Here is an 8,472-nt window from a genome sequence, read left to right on the forward strand (position 1 = left end):
CCCGGTGTCGCGCTTAAATGGGTCCCCCCGGAAACGGGGGCCCGTTTTTTTGGTTCCTACCCCCGTTTTTTGGTTCCTACCCCCGGTGTCGCGCTTAAATGGGTCTCCCCGGAAACGGGGGCCCGTTTTTTTTGTTCCTACCCTCGTTTTTTGGTTCCTACACCCGGTGTCGCGCTTAAATGGGTCCCCCCGGAAACGGGGGCCCGTTTTTTTGGTTCCTACCCCCGTTTTTTGGTTCCCACCCCCGGTGTCGCGCTTGAATTGGTCCCCCCGGAAACGGGGGCCCGTTTTTTTGGTTCCTACCCCAGTTTTTTGGTTCCTACCCCCGGTATCGCGCTTAAATGGGTCCCCTCGGAAACGGGGGCCCGTTTTTTGAGTTCCTACCCCCGTTTTTTGGTTCCTACCCCCGGTGTCGCGCTTAAATGGGTCCCCCCGGAAACGGGGGCCCGTTTTTTCGGTTCCTACCCCCGTTTTTTGGTTCCTACCCCCGGTGTCGCGCTTAAATGGGTCCCCCCGGAAACGGAGGCCCGTTTTTTTGGTTCCTACCCCCGTTTTTTGGTTCCTACCCCCGGTGTCGCGCTTAAATGGGTCCCCCCGGAAACGGGGGCCCGTTTTTTTGGTTCCTACCCCCATTTTTTGGTTCCTACACCCGGTGTCGCGCTTAAATGGGTCCCCTCGGAAACGGGGGCCCGTTTTTTTGGTTCCTACCCTCGTTTTTTGGTTCCCACCCCCGGTGTCGCGCTTGAATTGGTCCCCCCGGAAACGGGGGCCCGTTTTTTTAGTTCCTACCCCCGTTTAATGGTTCCTACCCCCGGTGTCGCGCTTCAATGGGTCCCCCCGGAAACGGGGGCCCGTTTTTTTGGTTCCTACCCCCGTTTTTTGGTTCCTACCCCCGGTGTCGCGCTTAAATGGGTCCCCCCGGAAACGGGGGCCCGTTTTTTTGGTTCCTACCCCCGTTTTTTGGTTCCTACCCCCGGTGTCGCGCTTAAACGGGTCCCCCAAGAAACGGGGGCCCGTTTTTTTGGTTCCTACCCCCGTTTTTTGGTTCCTACCCCCCGGTGTCGCGCTTAAATGGGTCCCCCCGGAAACGGGGGCCCGTTTTTTTGGTTCCTACCCTCGTTTTTTGGTTCCTACACCCAGTGTCGCGCTTAAATGGGTCCCCCCGGAAACGGGGGCCCGTTTTTTTGGTTCCTACCCCCGTTTTTTGGTTCCCACCCCCGGTGTCGCGCTTGAATTGGTCCCCCCCGAAACGGGGGCCCGTTTTTTTGGTTCCTACCCCCGTTTTTTGGTTCCTACCCCCGGTGTCGCGCTTAAATGGGTCCCCCCGGAAACGGGGGCCCGTTTTTTTTGGTTCCTACCCCCGTTTTTTGGTTCCTACCCCCGGTGTCGCGCTAAAAATGGGTTCCCCCGGAAACGGAGGCCCGTTTTTTTGCTTCCTACCCCCGTTTTTGGTTCGTACCCCCGGTGTCGCGCTTAAATGGGTCCCCCCGGAAACGGAGGCCCGTTTTTTTGCTTGCTACCCCCGTTTTTGGTTCGTACCCCCGGTGTCGCGCTTAAATGGGTCCCCCCGGAAACGGGGGCCCGTTTTTTCGGTTCCTACCCCCGTTTTTTGGTTCCTACCCCCGGTGTCGCGCTTAAATGGGTCCCCCCGGAAACGGGGGCCCGTTTTTTTGGTTCCTACCCCCGTTTTTTGGTTCCTACCCCCGGTGTCGCGCTTAAATGGGTTCCCCCGAAACGGAGGCCCGTTTTTTTGCTTCCTACCCCCGTTTTTGGTTCGTACCCCCGGTGTCGCGCTTAAATGGGTCCCCCCGGAAACGGGGGCCCGTTTTTTTGGTTCCTACCCCCGTTTTTTGGTTCCTACCCCCGGTGTCGCGCTTAAATGGGTCCCCCCGGAAACGGGGGCCCGTTTTTTTGGTTCCTACCCCCGTTTTTTGGTTCCCACCCCCGGTGTCGCGCTTGAATTGGTCCCCCCGGAAACGGGGGCCCGTTTTTTTGGTTCCTACCCCAGTTTTTTGGTTCCTACCCCCGGTATCGCGCTTAAATGGGTCCCCTCGGAAACGGGGGCCCGTTTTTTGAGTTCCTACCCCCGTTTTTTGGTTCCTACCCCCGGTGTCGCGCTTAAATGGGTCCCCCTGGAAACCGGGGCCCGTTTTTTCGGTTCCTACCCCCGTTTTTTGGTTCCTACCCCCGGTGTCGCGCTTAAATGGGTCCCCCCGGAAACGGAGGCCCGTTTTTTTGGTTCCTACCCCCGTTTTTTGGTTCCTACCCCCGGTGTCGCGCTTAAATGGGTCCCCCCGGAAACGGGGGCCCGTTTTTTCGGTTTCTACCCCCGTTTTTTGGTTCCTACCCCCGTTGTCTCGCTTAAATGGGTCCCCCCGGAAACGGGGGCCCGTTTTTTTGGTTCCTACCTTCGTTTTTTGGTTCCTACCCCCGTTTTTTGGTTCCTACCCCCGGTGTCGCGCTTAAATGGGTCCCCCTGGAAACGGAGGCCTGTTTTTTTGGTTCCTACCCCCGTTTTTTGTTCCTACCCGCGGTGTCGCGCTTAAATGGGTCCCCCCGGAAACAGGGGCCCGTTTTTTTGGTTCCTACCCCCGTTTTTTGGTTCCTACCCGCGGTGTCGCGCTTAAATGGGTCCCCCCGGAAAAGAAGGCCCGTTTTTTTGGTTCCTACCCCCGTTTTTTGGTTCCTACCCCCGGTGTCGCGCTTAAATGGGTCCCCCCGGAAACGGGGGCCCGTTTTTTTAGTTCCTACCCCTGTTTAATGGTTCCTACCCCCCGGTGTCGCGCTTAAATGGGTCCCCCCGGAAACTGGGGCCCGTTTTTTCGGTTCCTACCCCCGTTTTTTGGTTCCTACCCCCCGTGTCGCGCTTAAATGGGTCCCCCCGGAAACGGTGGCCCGTTTTTTTGGTTCCTACCCCCATTTTTGGTTCCTACCCCCGGTGTCGCGCTTAAATGGGTCCCCCCGGAAACGGGGGCCTGTTTTTGGTTCCTACCCCCGGTGTCGCGCTTAAATGGCTCCCCCCGGAAACGGCGGCCCGTTTTTTTGGTTCCTACCCCAGTTTTTTGGTTCCTACCCCCGGTATCGCGCTTAAATGGGTCCCCTCGGAAACGGGGGCCCGTTTTTTGAGTTCCTACCCCCGTTTTTTGGTTCCTACCCCCGGTGTCGCGCTTAAATGGGTCCCCCCGGAAACGGGGGCCCGTTTTTTCGGTTCCTACCCCCGTTTAATGGTTCCTACCCCCGGTGTCGCGCTTAAATGGGTCCCCCCGGAAACGGAGGCCCGTTTTGTTGGTTCCTACCCCCATTTTTTGGTTCCTACCCCCGGTGTCACGCTTAAATGGGTCCCCCCGGAAACGGGGGCCCGTTTTTTCGGTTCCTACCCCCGTTTTTTGGTTCCTACCCCCGGTGTCGCGCTTAAATGGGTCCCCCCGGAAACGGGGGCCCGTTTTTTTGGTTCCTACCCCCGTTTTTTGGTTCCTACCCGCGGTGTCGCGCTTAAATGGGTGCCCCCGGAAACGGAGGCCCGTTTTTTTGGTTCCTAGCCCCGTTTTTTGGTTCCTACCCGCAGTGTCGCGCTTAAATGGGTCCCCCCGGAAACGGAGGCCCGTTTTTTTGGTTCCTACCCCCATTTTTGGTTCCTACCCGCGGTGTCGCGCTTAAATGCGTCCCCCCGGAAACGGAGGCCCGTTTTTTTGGTTCCTACCCCCGTTTTTTGGTTCCTACCCCCCGGTGTCGCGCTTAAATGGGTCCCCCCGGAAACGGGGGCCCGTTTTTTTGGTTCCTACCCCCGTTTTTTGGTTCCTACCCCCGGTGTCGCGCTTAAATGGGTCCCCCCGGAAACGGGGGCCCGTTTTTTTAGTTCCTACCCCCGTTTAATGGTTCCTACACCCGGTGTCGCGCTTAAATGGGTCCCCCCGGAAACGGGGGCCCGTTTTTTTGGTTCCTACCCCCGTTTTTTGGTTCCTACCCCCGGTGTCGCGCTTAAATGGGTCCCCCCGGAAACGGGGGCCCGTTTTTTTGGTTCCTACCCACGTTTTTTGGTTCCTACCCCCGGTGTCACGCTTAAATGGGTCCCCCCGGAAACGGAGGCCCGTTTTTTTGGTTCCTACCCCCGTTTTTTGGTTCCTACCCCCGGTGTCGCGCTTAAATGGGTCCCCCCGGAAACGGGGGCCCATTTTTTTGGTTCCTACCCCCGTTTTTTGGTTCCTACCCACGGTGTCGCGCTTAAATGGGTCCCCCTGGAAACGGAGGCCCGTTTTTTTGGTTCCTACCCCCATTTTTGGTTCCTACCCCCGGTGTCGCGCTTAAATGGGTTCCCCCGGAAACGGGGGCCCGTTTTTTTGGTTCCTACCCCCATTTTTGGTTCCTACCCCCGGTGTCGCGCTTAAATGGTTTCCCCCGGAAACGGGGGCCCGTTTTTTTGGTTCCTACCCCCGTTTTTTGGTTCCTACCCCCGGTGTCGCGCTTAAATGGGTCCCCCCGAAACGGGGGCCCGTTTTTTTGGTTCCTACCCCCGTTTTTTGGTTCCTACACCCGGTGACGCGCTTAAATGGGTCCCCACGGAAACGGGGGCCCGTTTTTTTGGTTCCTACCCCCGTTTAATGGTTCCTACCCCCGCTGTCGCGCTTAAATGGGTCTCCCCGGAAACGGGGGCCCGTTTTTTTGGTTCCTACCCCCGTTTTTTGGTTCCTACCCCCGGTGTCGCGCTTAAATGGGTCCCCCCGGAAACGGGGGCCCATTTTTTTGGTTCCTACCCCCGTTTTTTGGTTCCTACCCACGGTGTCGCGCTTAAATGGGTCACCCTGGAAACGGAGGCCCGTTTTTTTGGTTCCTACCCCCATTTTTGGTTCCTACCCCCGGTGTCGCGCTTAAATGGGTTCCCCCGGAAACGGGGGCCCGTTTTTTTGGTTCCTACCCCCATTTTTGGTTCCTACCCCCGGTGTCGCGCTTAAATGGTTTCCCCGGAAACGGGGGCCCGTTTTTTTGGTTCCTACCCCCGTTTTTTGGTTCCTACCCCCGGTGTCGCGCTTAAATGGGTCCCCCCGGAAACGGGGGCCCGTTTTTTTGGTTCCTACCCCCGTTTTTTGGTTCCTACCCCCGGTGTCGCGCTTAAATGGGTCCCCCCGGAAACGGGGGCCCGTTTTTTTGGTTCCTACCCCCGTTTTTTGGTTCCTACCCCCGGTGTCGCACTTAAATGGGTCCCCCCGGAAACTGGGGCCTGTTTTTTGGTTCCTACCCCCGGTGTCGCGCTTAAATGGCTCCCCCCGGAAACGGGGGTCCGTTTTTTTGGTTCCTACCCCAGTTTTTTGGTTCCTACCCCCGGTATCGCGCTTAAATGGGTCCCCTCGGAAACGGGGGCCCGTTTTTTGAGTTCCTACCCCCGTTTTTTTGTTCCTACCCCCGGTGTCGCGCTTAAATGGGTCCCCCCGGAAACGGGGGCCCGTTTTTTCGGTTCCTACCCCCGTTTTTTGGTTCCTACCCCCGGTGTCGCGCTTAAATGGGTCCCCCCGGAAACGGGGGCCCGTTTTTTTGGTTCCTACCCCCGTTTTTTGGTTCCTACCCGCGGTGTCGCGCTTAAATGGGTGCCCCCGGAAACGGAGGCCCGTTTTTTTGGTTCCTAGCCCCGTTTTTTGGTTCCTACCCGCAGTGTCGCGCTTAAACGGGTCCCCCCGGAAACGGAGGCCCGTTTTTTTGGTTCCTACCCCCATTTTCGGTTCCTACCCGCGGTGTCGCGCTTAAATGCGTCCCCCCGGAAACGGAGGCCCGTTTTTTTGGTTCCTACCCCTGTTTTTTGGTTCCTACCCCCGGTGTCGCGCTTAAATGGGTCCCCCCGGAAACGGGGGCCCGTTTTTTTGGTTCCTACCCCCGTTTTTTGGTTCCTACCCCCGGTGTCGCGCTTAAATGGGTCCCCCCGGAAACGGGGGCCCGTTTTTTTAGTTCCTACCCCCGTTTAATGGTTCCTACACCCGGTGTCGCGCTTAAATGGGTCCCCCCGGAAACGGGGGCCCGTTTTTTTGGTTCCTACCCCCGTTTTTTGGTTCCTACCCCCGGTGTCGCGCTTAAATGGGTCCCCCCGGAAACGGGGGCCCGTTTTTTTGGTTCCTACCCACGTTTTTTGGTTCCTACCCCCGGTGTCACGCTTAAATGGGTCCCCCCAGAAACGGAGGCCCGTTTTTTTGGTTCCTACCCCCGTTTTTTTGTTCCTAGCCCCGGTGTCGCGCTTAAATGGGTCCCCCCGGAAACGGGGGCCCGTTTTTTCGGTTCCTACCCCCGTTTTTTGGTTCCTACCCCCGGTGTCGCGCTTAAATGGGTCCCCCCGGAAACGGAGGCCCGTTTTTTTGGTTCCTACCCCCGTTTTTTGGTTCCTACCCCCGGTGTCGCGCTTAAATGGGTTCCCCCGGAAACGGGGGCCCGTTTTTTCGGTTCCTACCCCCGTTTTTTGGTTCCTACCCCCGGTGTTGCGCTTAAATGGGTTCCCCCGGAAACGGAAGCCCGTTTTTTTGCTTCCTACCCCCGTTTTTGGTTCGTACCCCCGGTGTCGCGCTTAAATGGGTCCCCCCGGAAACTGGGGCCCGTTTTTTCGGTTCCTACCCCCGTTTTTTGGTTCCTACCCCCCGTGTCGCGCTTAAATGGGTCCCCCCGGAAACGGAGGCCCGTTTTTTTGGTTCCTATCCCCATTTTTGGTTCCTACCCCCGGTGTCGCGCTTAAATGGGTCCCCCCGGAAACGGGGGCCCGTTTTTTTGGTTCCTACCCCCGTTTTTTGGTTCCTACCCCCCGGTGTCGCGCTTAAATGGGTCCCCCCGGAAACGGGGGCCCGTTTTTTTGGTTCCTACCCTCGTTTTTTGGTTCCTACACCCAGTGTCGCGCTTAAATGGGTCCCCCCGGAAACGGGGGCCCGTTTTTTTGGTTCCTACCCCCGTTTTTTGGTTCCCACCCCCGGTGTCGCGCTTGAATTGGTCCCCCCCGAAACGGGGGCCCGTTTTTTTGGTTCCTACCCCCGTTTTTTGGTTCCTACCCCCGGTGTCGCGCTTAAATGGGTCCCCCTGGAAACCGGGGCCCGTTTTTTCGGTTCCTACCCCCGTTTTTTGGTTCCTACCCCCGGTGTCGCGCTTAAATGGGTCCCCCCGGAAACGGAGGCCCGTTTTTTTGGTTCCTACCCCCGTTTTTTGGTTCCTACCCCCGGTGTCGCGCTTAAATGGGTTCCCCCGGAAACGGGGGCCCGTTTTTTCGGTTCCTACCCCCGTTTTTTGGTTCCTACCCCCGGTGTCGCGCTTAAATGGGTCCCCCCGGAAACGGGGGCCCGTTTTTTTGGTTCTTACCTTCGTTTTTTGGTTCCTACCCCCGTTTTTTGGTTCCTACCCCCGGTGTCGCGCTTAAATGGGTCCCCCTGGAAACGGAGGCCTGTTTTTTTGGTTCCTACCCCCGTTTTTTGTTCCTACCCGCGGTGTCGCAATTAAATGGGTCCCCCCGGAAACAGGGGCCCGTTTTTTTGGTTCCTACCCCCGTTTTTTGGTTCCTACCCGCGGTGTCGCGCTTAAATGGGTCCCCCCGGAAAAGAAGGCCCGTTTTTTTGGTTCCTACCCCCGTTTTTTGGTTCCTACCCCCGGTGTCGCGCTTAAATGGGTCCCCCCGGAAACGGGGGCCCGTTTTTTTAGTTCCTACCCCCGTTTAATGGTTCCTACCCCCCGGTGTCGCGCTTAAATGGGTCCCCCCGGAAACGGGGGCCCGTTTTTTTGGTTCCTACCCCCGTTTTTTGGTTCCTACCCCCGGTGTCGCGCTTAAATGGGTTCCCCCGGAAACGGAGGCCCGTTTTTTTGCTTCCTACCCCCATTTTTGGTTCGTACCCCCGGTGTCGCGCTTAAATGGGTCCCCCCGGAAACTGGGGCCCGTTTTTTCGGTTCCTACCCCCGTTTTTTGGTTCCTACCCCCCGTGTCGCGCTTAAATGGGTCCCCCCGGAAACGGAGGCCCGTTTTTTTGGTTCCTACCCCCATTTTTGGTTCCTACCCCCGGTGTCGCGCTTAAATGGGTCCCCCCGGAAACGGGGGCCCGTTTTTTTGGTTCCTACCCCCGTTTTTTGGTTCCTACCCCCGGTGTCGCGCTTAAATGGGTCCCCCCGGAAACGGGGGCCCGTTTTTTTGGTTCCTACCCTCGTTTTTTGGTTCCTACCCCCGGTGTCGCGCTTAAATGGGTCCCCCCGGAAACGGGGGCCCGTTTTTTTGGTTCCTACCCCCGTTTTTTGGTTCCTACCCCCGGTGTCGCGCTTAAATGGGTCCCCCCGGAAACGGGGGCCTGTTTTTGGTTCCTACCCCCGGTGTCGCGCTTAAATGGCTCCCCCCGGAAACGGCGGCCCGTTTTTTTGGTTCCTACCCCAGTTTTTTGGTTCCTACCCCGGGTATCGCGCTTAAATGGGTCCCCTCGGAAACGGGGGCCCGTTTTTTGAGTTAATACCCCCGTTTTTTGGTTCCTACCCCCA

The sequence above is a fragment of the Alligator mississippiensis genome, chromosome 13 (genome assembly GCF_030867095.1).
Source record: "Alligator mississippiensis isolate rAllMis1 chromosome 13, rAllMis1, whole genome shotgun sequence".
In the NCBI taxonomy this organism is placed as follows: domain Eukaryota; kingdom Metazoa; phylum Chordata; order Crocodylia; family Alligatoridae; genus Alligator; species Alligator mississippiensis.